General features: G+C 35.6%; 1 pseudogene; it reads left to right on the top strand.

Moving 5' to 3' along the window:
* Positions 1 to 276: 276 nt before the first annotated feature.
* LOC111917021 ((E)-beta-ocimene synthase, chloroplastic-like) overlaps positions 277 to 13,290 on the top strand; it is a 36,544-nt pseudogene continuing 23,530 nt past the window's right edge.

Below are 13,290 nucleotides of genomic sequence, written 5' to 3'. Positions count from 1 at the left end.
CTATTTCAAGAATGTTAGCGGAAACACTAGGAGTAGTACAGTAATGTGCAAAAATTTATATGCGTTAATATAAATTGTAAGGATGCACTTAAGATAATCATTTCCACTAACAAAGATGTTTTTCATCATGAAACAGAACTATGTCTTGACCAAGAAGGAACCAACCAACTAGCAAGGCGCCAACTCTGCAGATTGACGCTGCTACTTTTCAGGCTGCAGTCACGGCAGCCGTGGCAGCCGTCCTGGCACAGTTCGATGCTAACAACGCCAGCAGAAATGGAAGCGATGCTGGCAATACAGATAGTGGTAATATTCAAGAACACCAACGGGTGTCCGCCAGCAAAAATACCTCCGGTCTCAAACCTACGAGCAAGAAGAGAAAGTTTTGGAACATGAAAGAGCGCCACCAATCTCAAAGATCCATTAAAAGACAACAACCTATGGCCACCCCCACCATCACAACAGCAGTCACGACACATGCCTCAACACTAGCCACAGGGTCTGCCACCCAAACGCCGGCCAGACCATATAAGGGTTCACTCCCGAAGTGTAACAAGTGTAACACACAGGAGCTTGCCGAATTTTACAATGTGATAACTGCTACAGGGAAGGACACACCGCCCGTTTCTGTAGGACCTCGACTCAGTACATCACATCAACACCCAGTACCAAGGTAATTCCAGTGTGCTTCCTATGTGGCGAAGCGGGACACTTCAAGAGAAACTGTCCAACTGAGAGGAATGAAGGGGAAAGCGGAGGAGCATAACCAACGAACCGGCAGGATCAGTAGGAAACCATATTAGGACTTTTGTGATGTTTCCAACGACAAAAACGTTGAAGTACTATATGTTTGTAATGAAATTGTTATGCTTGCTAAAGTCACTGTCTTTCTGAAAGTAGTTAAACTACTCTCTCGTTTAAATCAAACCAAATACATTCATATATGATCTAAAGATCATTACCTCTAAGATGTGATGACTTTGTACATACATCGGGGTTAATTATAATCAAAATACTGAAGTCTTGAAACAAATAATTTCATCCCGACTCCTAATCCATGTCTAGTAGTAAGAACCGAGTGGGGCCACCCACTCGACGATTCCCCAACATCAGGTCACATACGACGTTCATATACCATTCGGTCATAGGGAGACCTGTCAGGGGTCATGATGTCAAATATCATTACTAATTCTCGAAACACACCTGCCGCCAGTGCTAGACACTGTGGTATAAATCATCTACGATAATGATAACATCAATCAAAGTTCATCACCCTAAAAAGAAACACAAGATACTTTATCACTCTAGTGATCTCTTCTTGCGAATACAGCTTAGCTGGTTTTATCTAAAAAGATATTGCTGTCGTCATTCAATCTTCATTGATATAGCCCTCATCTTCCCAATTTAACATCTACAAAAGGACCTTTCACCTAACCCCTCCAAACATCGAAACCTTCGTCTCTCATAAACATCCAGCTCGAACCTACGGATTATCTTTTACTATGGAACCCCAAAACACGCATCAGAGGAGTGTTATGCTTCCGAAACCTCATCACAAGTGCTTACAGGAGACCCTTGGGAATGTCACGCATGTAGCAGACAAGGTCCAAGCACAGAAGTTTGGGAAAGATATGGTATGAGTTCTGCCATGAACTTCGAGCCAAGGTTGCCCAGGAGGGCGAGTAAATGTCCTACCATCTAAGAAGGCCTAATCGTATAAACCAAACCCACATGCTTTCTACCGAGCTACAAGAACTCTTAGGTCAAACCTGTCGATCTACTCAACAATAAAATTGAAGAACCAAGCTTCTCACCCTGGAAAGCTCTGTTCTTATTCTTCAAATAGAAAGGCAAATTGCTCATAGTTCCATTAACTTCAGAGGCCCTGACAATATCCCCAGTAGAAACCTTTACTATCTGCCTCACGTAAACGAATAGGCCGACCAACCACAAGGAACGAGGTACCCTTTAGGAATCGGACCTAAGATCTGAATATCACCAGTCGCGAGTATTGAAAAAAAAGGGATGTCCGAGGACAACCCTCCAAATTCGATGCGGACGCTGCAAGTCCGTAGTGATACCCCTCGGATAGGACCAACCCATTCACAGTATTCATAGGATGTGCCATTCTTACTAGGATCAGTTCATCGTTGTCGTTGTAAGTGACTTGCTTATCTACCCTCATAGTAAGAAGGATTACTAAGTTATTTGTTATGATTTCCTCACTTATACATTCCCCAGTTATATATAACGAATACCTGGTAGATAATAGCATGTGAGAATTCTAACTTAGTTTCTTTTCCTCGTTGGGATGTGAAACTGAAGTAGAATCACACATTTTACTATCCGCCCAGTATTGGTTATATCATAATGTGTATAACCTAAGTTTTCATGTATAATAACTCATCTCTTAGTCAGAATCAAAATAATGTAGAGCCGACCTTAGTCATTAACAAACTCCTTGCCTGATTTTTAAATTTCGGGACGAAATTCCCTCTAACGGGGGGATGATGTGACAACCGTCAATTTTCGGTCAAGTCAAAGCCAACTAAAGTCAGCAAGTCAAACCGGTCAACTCAATGTGCCATGAGTATTAGAGTTTACGTTATGTAATTTCTAAACAACTCTCTATTCTAATGAGAGATCGTAAATCGAAAAGTGCATACATCTAGATCTCCTTAACCTAAAACAGTGGTACGTGGCGAGCCAAACCGATAAAACAATGTTGCATACTCATCGGGAGTATGCAAGATCCTTAAACAAGGCTTAACGGGGTTTACGGACCCTGCATTGCGAAGCCGAACACTCAAAAAGGTCGCCAATGAAACCTCTTTCAATCATTTTCACTCCATCTCTTCGTATCAGAAATCTCTCCAAAAATCTCTCTAAGTATGTGAAACCTCTCCCACATATCTCTAAGTATGTGAAATCTCTCCCACATATCCCTAAGTATGTGAAATCTCTCCCACATATCTCTAAGTATGTGAAACCTCTCCCACATATCTCTAAGTATGTCAAATCTCTCCTTGAATGAGAAATCTCTCCAAGAATGTCAAATCTCTCCCAAATCTCTCTTTGTATGATAAATCTCTCTAAGAATGTGAAATCTCTCTCAAATCTCTCTTTGTATGAGAAATCTCTCCAAGAATGTCAAATCTCTCCCAAATCTCTCTAAGTATGTGAAATCTCTCCCAAATCTCTCTCTGAATGAGAAATCTCTCCAAGAATGTCAAATCTCTCCCAAATCTCTCTAAGAATGTGAAATCTCTCCCAAATATCTCTTTGTATGTGAAATCTCTCCAAGTACGTCAAATCTCTCCCAAATCTCTCTGAGTATGTGGAATCTCTCTCAAATCTCTCTCGAAATCTCTCCCCAACTTTCTATAATCACTCGGGGCATCCCGACCCCCGAATTTGGCGAAAATAGCCCAAAAACGGAAGTCTACGCGAAAAACGGACTTAAGGAAACGAACCCTCCGAACCGAAAGTACTATTCATGAACCGAACCGAAAGTACTATTCATGAAGGTCCGAACCGAGAGTACTGTTCATGAGCCGAACCGAAGCTGCTGACCCATGAACCGAACCGAAGCCACTGTTCATCCGAACCGAACCCGGCATTGAAGGAGGTCCGAACCGAACCCGGCATAGAAGGAAGGTCCGAACCGAGAGTACTGTTCATTACTGTTCACAACAGCTCCTTCGGTTCTGGCCTCACTTCGGACCGAACCCACCCGCCTTCGCTTCGGACAGCTTCTCATCGGACCGAGCCATCGCTTCGCGTCCCGCCTCCTGATTCAGCCACTCGCGTCCGAACCCTGCATCACCTGACCGAACTTCGGCCCAGAGACCGAGCCTCGGCCGAGATCCGAGGAGTCTCGCTGGGAAAGTTCATTTTTCACCCGTTTTTGCGTATTTTTGCGTTTTAAACCCATTTTTAATTATTTTAACATAGGATTTTCACCCAAAACTTTATTTTTAATTATAAGACCCCTAAATTAATGATTTAATCACATTTTAAGGATAAAATCTTATTTAAAAAGGAGTTGGTAAAGTACAAAAGAAGAGTGTTGACCTTACTTTAGTTTATGACGCAAGCAACCCCCACACCCACTCCATGACAACCCACACTCCTCCCCACCATACCTTGTACCTTTTACTCCCTTTCACAAGTAACCCCCACAATCTAAGGGCTGATCTTACAACCTCTCTCCTCATTCTCTTCAAACACTCTCAAATTACACCAAGATTGAACTCCAACTTTTTCTCTCCAACTTCTCTCTCTAACTCACGATCTCAAGGCTGATCATCAAGTGTTCTTCCACTCTTGATTCTCGAAAATCTTCAAGACATTCCAAGTGTCCTTGAGTTAAGCACCTCCATTCTTCAACAATCATCTACTGAAAACACTTAAGGTGAGTTCATACCCCTACATTTTCATGTTTTCTCAAGTTTTTAGGGGGGGGAATACAAGCCAAAACATCAAGAACATATCTAAATTCTTCTAACAGCTTTCATCAGAAAAGTTAGACTCCATTCACGGACTGTTTTGGACACCTTAAACATTTTAGTTTTCAAAACTGTTTTAGGTGCATGTAGTTCCACTTCTTAGCTTTAAAATGACTACTTGCACATCTCCATACGATTTTTCTGCAATTTATGGTGATTTTTACAAAACTGCCTATCATGTCAAACACCAATCCGGACCAGTCTGTGATTATGGACCTTTTCACCTAAGTTACAGGTCATTAAAAATCATGATAAAAATTATGAGTAAACTAGACACATTTTGGGAACTCCCAGAATTTACGGATTTAGTTTTCGACTTCGTATGATTTTTCTATGAATTTTCAAAAACAGTGTAGAAAGGCTGAAAATTTGTTAACAGCTTGTAATTTTTATAACACTTTATATTATGTTGAGCAAAGTGTATAATGTCAAGTTCTAAGTATTGAATGTGATACGTTGTAAATTTTATCATCATAAACTGAAAATAAGTCATTCATGATAAAATTATTCATTCATTTAGAACACCCATATATATATATATATATATATATATATATATATATATATATATATATATATATATATATAAAAACTATAATAAGCATAGTTTAATGGATTTCATAATCCTAACGCTTTTTCATAAAAGAGTTCTTATATATTACAAACGTTTTGGATAAACTATAATAGGTATAGTTTATGTATCATTTACTTCTCAAACTTATTTACCAAAGGTTTTCCGTTTAGTTCACGTAAATCTGTTAATGAATAAATTTGTGAGTCATTCCCTTCGGGTTACTTCCAAAGTAACAAAACCAAAAAGTCCTGTAAATTGTAACCAGAGTCTCTTGTAAGGAGAACGTGATAGTTTTGTATAGATCTATATTGGGTTTGACAAACCCACACCAGAGCTACTCGCTACAGCTAGACCGGCAGGTCTGTGGTGACAAGTGTCATTTAATGGCGACGCCTGAAGAACGTCGCATTACGAGGCCACCCAAGTCAAGTATGGTTACGATAGCTCACATGTGGTATTAACAATCATAAGATTTACGGGTTCTAACCTTAAATTAGCGAGTTAAGTCTAATTAGCTCACTGAAATTACTTTAAGTATGGAAAAATACTTGTACGCTTTCATATCAAACAAAAAGGGTTTTATGTCGATTTAAAATCACATTTTATATCAACAATACTATATTGTATACTTTTGGTCTTGGTATTTAGGACTACCTAACTTTTGTAAGGAAAATATTGGATTTTTCTTGGTATCATACATCTCTTTACAAAGATCGATTTTCAAACTCTTACTGTCAAAAGCTTATGAACTCACCAACCTTTGTGTTGACACTTTTCAAAACTACTTGTATTCTCAGGAATTCAGTGAAACAGGAAATCAACCACGTTTTGAGGATGGAACGATAAATCGTCGAACAGTTCACCTTGTATCATAATGTAATTGATTTGAATCATGTAAACATATACTTTGGTGAAACTTTTTCAATTATATTTATGATGGTTGTATTTACTTTGAGCACTATTATACTCGTTGTTGTGATACTTTACATGAAGTCCTCCTCCCCCGGACGTTTCCGCCATCCTTGGTTTGGGGGTGTGACAGATAAAGTGTGTGGACAAGAACAATGGTTCACATGAGAATATTTCCATACCCATTTACCAACCAACTATTTGGACTCATAACTTTATCGAGGCCTTAGATGTCAATTTCCCGGTAGTTCGTTTATGCATTTTTTTTTTCGAATTTATGCTTATAACAATTCAAATACTGGGAAAATATGTAAACGGGATGCTTAGTAATTTCATGAACTTTTGATGAATGCACACATATCAACTCCAAGGAGGAGGTGAAGGAGGTAGAGAAGAAGGGAATGGAATTGAATTTTGATTACGAGAATGGTGGTTTAAGTATCTTGCAATTGCTTGAACAAATAGATGATATCGAAAGGTTGGGCCTTGACTATCGGTTTCAAAATGAAATAAGGAGAGCACTAAATATTATCGCATGAGTAAATGAAAATAACATTGGACATGAAGAAAAAGAACGTACACTACAAGGAGATTGGGCAACAGCGGCGACACACGTCGCCGCTAAAGGTTAGGCTTGTCGCCGCTAATACCTTTAGCGGCGACATGTCGCTGCAAATACGTCGCCGGTATTGATTCATCGCTAATACGCTCAATGTCGCCGCAAATACTTGGTGTCGCCGCTAATACTCCCGTCGTCGCTAATGCTGCCCGTCGCCGCTAATATGTTGTCGCCGCTAATAGGACGTCGTCGCCACTATTACCGTCGCTGCTAATGCTCTTTTGATTTTTTTTTTTGTTTATTTATTTCACATTAAATTTATAATCAATCCAAATATTAATCCATATAGCATTTGAAAAATCTGATAATTTTATATAGAAATATTAATACATAAAATCAATCCAAAATATTAATACATAAAATTAATCCATATATATACCACATTTAGTATTGTTTCGAATTACAAAACGTTTCATAAAATCCTAAAATAACTACTCGTCCTCATCATCATCTCCATTATTTGGTGGCGGCAATGAGCGAAACCACTCTTCCAATGCTGCAGAACAAGCCGGGTCCTGTAGTATTGTTTGGAGCATTTGCAACTATAAAAAAAACAAAATATATTAACAATATATCAGAATAACATTATAATTAATTATACCATTCCATTATAGCATTTACTAACAATTACCTGTGATTGTGGTTGTTCTTGTGTCATTGGTTGTTGCTGATCGTACATAGACACAACGGTAGGGGGTTTACGCCCAATGCCTCTGATATGTCCGCGTCGAACACCCAATATTCTTTCAAAACAATCTTTTATATCAGTTGGTGCTAGACCGCTTGCCTCAGAAGTAGCTTGGGTTCGTTGGTTTATCTCTTCGAGTAAAGCATTCTGTATTTTTTAAAAACAATAAAAATCATAAAAATTAGATTACTAAATACCTTTGACGATATAAACACTTATATGAAAAATACAAATTAACCACTTACGTATTGTTGCTCGACTGCAGGACTATAAAATACCCCTTGGCGATTGGAATTAGCTTTACGAAAAGCTTCGATTCGACTGATATCCTATTTAACATTAAAATTTAGATTAGTTATACTTTAAATAAATATTTAAATATATCATAACTTACCTCTTTAAAACATGCATTGATGTATGAGCTCGACCCCCCTCTGTTTACAACTACTTGTTTTGCACGACATTCCTTGTTTGACGCCGAACGCCTTAAAAATTCTGGCGTTTGAAAATGTTCGACTGCCTTCGCCCAATTTTCATGTGACATTCCGTTAGGGGGGTTGTTTAATGCAGCTTGGATATCTGCAGGGCCCCCGATTTCCTTAAAATAAGCATGAGCTTTACTTTTTCGACCTCTGTAAACTTTTGCAAGACTTGAATTAATGCTCCGCAACAATTGAGTACGCTCCGGATCCATGTTAACCTTATCCAAATCAAATTTATTCTGCAAAACACAAAAAGTTTAGTTAATTAAATAACAATCACAACTAAAATTAAAATTGTATCCAAGTTACCTTTAGATGAACAACTGTTGCGTTCCTTAAAGCGGGGGAAACATTGTCCCAACCAGATACGTTGAAAGGGACATTGTTCCACAAATACCTCCCAATTTCATGGGTGAACCAATTACCACGCTTCCCGACAGGGGAATATGTGATCTCCCTGTCGAAATCCAAATCTATGGGCTTTCCCTTATTTGCCCTTATCAACTTTCCCAACTCAATATTTTTTGACATGCCTCTCCTTTTTTTAGGAAGCTCGGCTGCAAAAATACAATTAAACCTATTAGTCATGATAACTTATTATAAAATAATAAAAATAGTTAATAAATATATCAGAATAAAACTCACCATCTTGTTCGTGCTGACCACGACCAAAGCCTCCTGGAGGTGGTGGATCCCCGGCTCCATCACCTCCGTGTCCAAGCCCCATAACATCGGCCATCATGGCCAAGAGTATTGCCCAAGTAAACCTCATCTGCAATATGAATAAAAGTTAGTTACCCTGCGAAATTGTAAGATATAAAATATAGACAAACAACATAAATAAAACATAAACAAACAATATGAATTAAAGTTACATTTCAAATAAAGTTTCTATTACCAAAAAGAATTGATTTTTTAATCAGAATCTTGATCATATAATTCAATGTCTTCTTCATCCGTATCATAATCAGAATCGCCATCATCATAATCAGTCTCTTCATCGGAAACATTATCGATTCTACCCGTTGGCGAAGGTACTTCAGTCTCGTCTTCATCATCATAATCAGCATTGTTTTGAGCTACATCAACATTGTTTTGAAAGTATTGTGAGAAGTCAATAAAAAGTCTAGCTCCAGATGAAGAGTTGTTTTGAACTATGTCAACATTTTCGGCCTCCACATTGTCGACATCTTGGACAGAGTCACTGTAAGCATTTTGGACACGAGGATTGTCGGATGGTAGATCCCAAATATTTCGATGATTAACATGCTCGACGATACAACGAGGGTTGTTGTTTTGGTTTCTTCGATGATTAACAGGCTGGCGGATGTAGAACACTTGTTTGGCTTGCGAAGCATATATGAGTTGATCATCTTGATACGCTTCTTTTTCTGTGTCGATACTTATGAAATTATCATCAGGAATATCTCCCGTATCAAACCACTTACACCGAAATATTACAGTCGAATAATCATATGGATATTGCACCTCCATAATCTCTTCTAACTGGCCATAATATTTCTCTCCATTCTCACCAACCGCTAGAACCCCAGAGTTTTGCGTTTTGCGTTGTGCATCACGACTAAGTACCATAAACCTAACACCGTTGACTATGCACGCAGTGTAAGTATAAACATCCATTTGTGAACCCAATGAAAGGGCTGACAACTCTTTGTGGAATTCAGGAGAGTTTTCTTTTTCCAGCTGATAAACCTATTAAACATATGTTGATGTGTTATGTATTCTTGATTCATTAAATTTATGAAAGATATTTGTTTGTTAATTATGATTACCTTTTCAAGAAACCAGCTGGGAAATTCGGTCTTTTCGTCACTTTCAGGATGTTCAGATTTGAATTTTCTATATTGATGAAATATATATATATATATATATTAAATTAATGAATGGAAAAAAGTAACAATAAATAATTAAAGATAATTAAAAGTAAGAACACTTACTCGATGTATTGTCTGACTTCTTGACAACTATTCAATATAAACCATTCAATATTACGTTCTCTGTTATATCAAGATGTTTGATTTGCGTTGCACTCGTCGGTCGACACTTGGACTCAAACATCCAAAACTTTGTTTTTTCAATGACAACGTCTTCGTTTCTTTCAAGGCGATTGACATCTCGAAGGTACATCGAACAAAATGTCAAAGCTTCTTCAGCAATATAACCTTCAGCTATACAACCTTCCGGCCTCGCCTTATTTCTGACATAGTTTTTTAGTTTTTTCATATACCTTTCAAACGGATACATCCATCTCATACATACCGGGCCTCCAGCAATCGCTTCATCTGGTAAATGCAAAACTAAATGAATCATAATGTCGAAAAACGCTGGCGGATAAATCAACTCTAACTTGCACAAGATTCTAATGACATCTTCTTTTGCTTTCCTCATATCCTCCACCTTTAGTGTTCTGGAGCAAATTTGCTTGAAAAACATACAAAGATCTACAATTGGTGTAGAAGTTTCTTTATCCAATAATGCTCTAACTCCAATCGGTATCAAACGTTGCATAAGAATGTGATAGTCATGAGATTTCAACCCAATAATGTTAGTATCATTATCTACCACTTTCTTACTAATGTTAGATCCAAACCCATCAGGAAATTTAACATCTCTTATAAATTGACAAAAGATTTTGCGGTCAGCTTTCTTGAATGAGTAGCTTGCATGTGGTCTAGTGAACTTGTTACCCTTTTTTTGCAACCATTGATTACGCCGGATATTCAGATTTTTCAAGTCCTCACGTGCATTTGATGTGTCTTTACTCTTATCATTCATCATAGAAGTACCCAAAAGACTCTCACCCACATTTTTCTCGACATGCATCAAATCTATGTTGTGTTTCAGCTGTAGAGAAGACCAATATTCGAGCTCGAAAAATATGCTACGTTTCGACCAGTTCAACTCGACTCCCACATAACATCGTCAATAACATCAGCCATCTCGTTGCTTGGCGATACGACATCTACAACTGGAGGGATTAAAGGTTCACCGTGATATATCCATGTTTTGTATGATTGACTGAAACCATATATACGAACATGACGTCTCATTGCTTTCGGATTCATGAAGTAACGATTATCACATTTCTCACACGGACATCTGGTTTCACCTTTACAATCTAAGTGTAACATGGATCTCTCGACAAAAGTGTCGAGCCCTAGCTGGAACTCGGGAGATTGACGATGTGGATTAGTAGTCCAGCTTTTATCAATAGACATGATGCAACTGAAACATAATTTAGTGTTTAATGTTTACTTTATGGGAAACAAAAATCAAGTAGAGTATTCATAAAGTTGACGATTTAAAAAGTATTCTAACACGGGATAACCTAATTAAAGCTAAATTTAAAGTTTTAATGACCAACATTAAGTCACTAAAAGTATGTTGCTATTAAGTTGGTTTTATAAGTGATTTAATTTGATTTTACAAAGGTAACTTAATTTGATTCTAAAAGTAAATTAATTAGATTTTATAATTAATTTAATATTTTCTTTTTTGTTATTAGTTTAATTTATTTATTAAACTAATTTAATTTTATTTTAATATTAACATTAACTTGATTTTAAAACTACTTTAAGTTGATTTTACAATTAATTTATTATTTTTTAATGTTTTTTTAAATTAATTTAATTTTATTCTATTTAAATTAAAATTACAAGAAGTACGTTGCTATTAAGTTAGTTTTATAATTAATATAATTTGATTCAAAAAGTAAATTAATTAGATTTTATAATTAATTTAATATTTTCTTTTTTGTTATTAGTTTAATTTATTTATTAAACTAATTTTATTTTATTTTAATATTAACATTAACTTGATTTTAAAACTACTTTAAGTTGATTTTACAATTAATTTATTATTTTTTAATGTTTTTTTAAATTAATTTAATTTTATTCTATTTAAATTAAAATTACAAGAAGTACGTTGCTATTAAGTTAGTTTTATAATTAATATAATTTGATTCTAAAAGTAAATTAATTAGATTTTATAATTAATTTAATATTTTCTTTTTTGTTATTAGTTTAATTTATTTATTAAACTAATTTTATTTTATTTTAATATTAACATTAACTTGATTTTAAAACTACTTTAAGTTGATTTTACAATTAATTTATTATTTTTTAATGTTTTTTTAAATTAATTTAATTTTATTCTATTTAAATTAAAATTACTAGAAATACATTGCTATTAATAACCTAATTAAAGCTAAAGTTGTAATGACCAACATTAAGTCACTAAAAGTATGTTGCTATTAAGTTGGTCAAACATTAAGTCACTAACAAAATTAAGCACTTTCAAACCATATACAATACATTACTAGAAGTAAGTTGCTATTAATAGCCTAATTAAGCTAAATGTATACATCCAATTTCATATTTCAATAACCTAATTAAGCTAAATGCATATTTCAATTTCATCCAATTTCATACAATTAAGCCAAATGTATATATTCAATTTCATACAATTTGCATATTCCAATTTAATCCAATTTGCATATTCCAATTTCATACAAATATATACATCTAAGTTTCATGTTAAGGCAATGTGGTATAACTTCAATGTAATCTAAACATAAATTTCAACAAAATACATACAATCCAACAAAATTCCCACAAATGTGAACAAAACACACATAATAATTCAACAATCCAACAAAATGCATAACCAACAAAATACATACAATCCAACAAAATGCATAACCAATTCATATATCAAAATACAAACATAATCACTCAACAAACTTGAAAAATACTCACTATTTATCATCTAAAACAGAAAAATCATAAAGAAGATGAGAATTTTGACCTTGGTTGGGGGCAATTTCGGAATTTTGGCTAAATGTCGACCTTGGTTGGGGTTGTGGCGGTATTGTGGCTGCCTTGAGGGAAGGAGAAGCTAGCTAGCACCGGTCCAAGAAGCAATGCGTCCACCAAGTTGAAAAACTGCGAGATATTGAAGAAAAAACGAGAGAGAAGTATCAGCTGTGAATGGCAGAAAGGTAAACTGTGAAGGGTATATGCGTTTAGCATTAGCGGCGACGGCTATTAGCGGCGACGTAGGGCAATAGCGGCGACATTAGGGCATTAGCGGCGACACACGGAGGGAAAACATTAAGTTGATTTTACAATTAATTTATTATTTTTTAATGTTTTTTTAAATTAATTTAATTTTATTCTATTTAAATTAAAATTACTAGAAATACATTGCTATTAATAACCTAATTAAAGCTAAAGTTGTAATGACCAACATTAAGTCACTAAAAGTATGTTGCTATTAAGTTGGTCAAACATTAAGTCACTAACAAAATTAAGCACTTTCAAACCATATACAATACATTACTAGAAGTAAGTTGCTATTAATAGCCTAATTAAGCTAAATGTATACATCCAATTTCATATTTCAATAACCTAATTAAGCTAAATGCATATTTCAATTTCATCCAATTTCATACAATTAAGCCAAATGTATATATATTCAATTTCATACAA

Source organism: Lactuca sativa, chromosome 4, assembly GCF_002870075.4.
Source record: "Lactuca sativa cultivar Salinas chromosome 4, Lsat_Salinas_v11, whole genome shotgun sequence".
Classification (NCBI taxonomy): domain Eukaryota; kingdom Viridiplantae; phylum Streptophyta; class Magnoliopsida; order Asterales; family Asteraceae; genus Lactuca; species Lactuca sativa.
The sequence above is the reverse complement of the archived record's forward strand: the minus strand, read 5'-3'. Positions and strand labels throughout refer to the sequence as shown.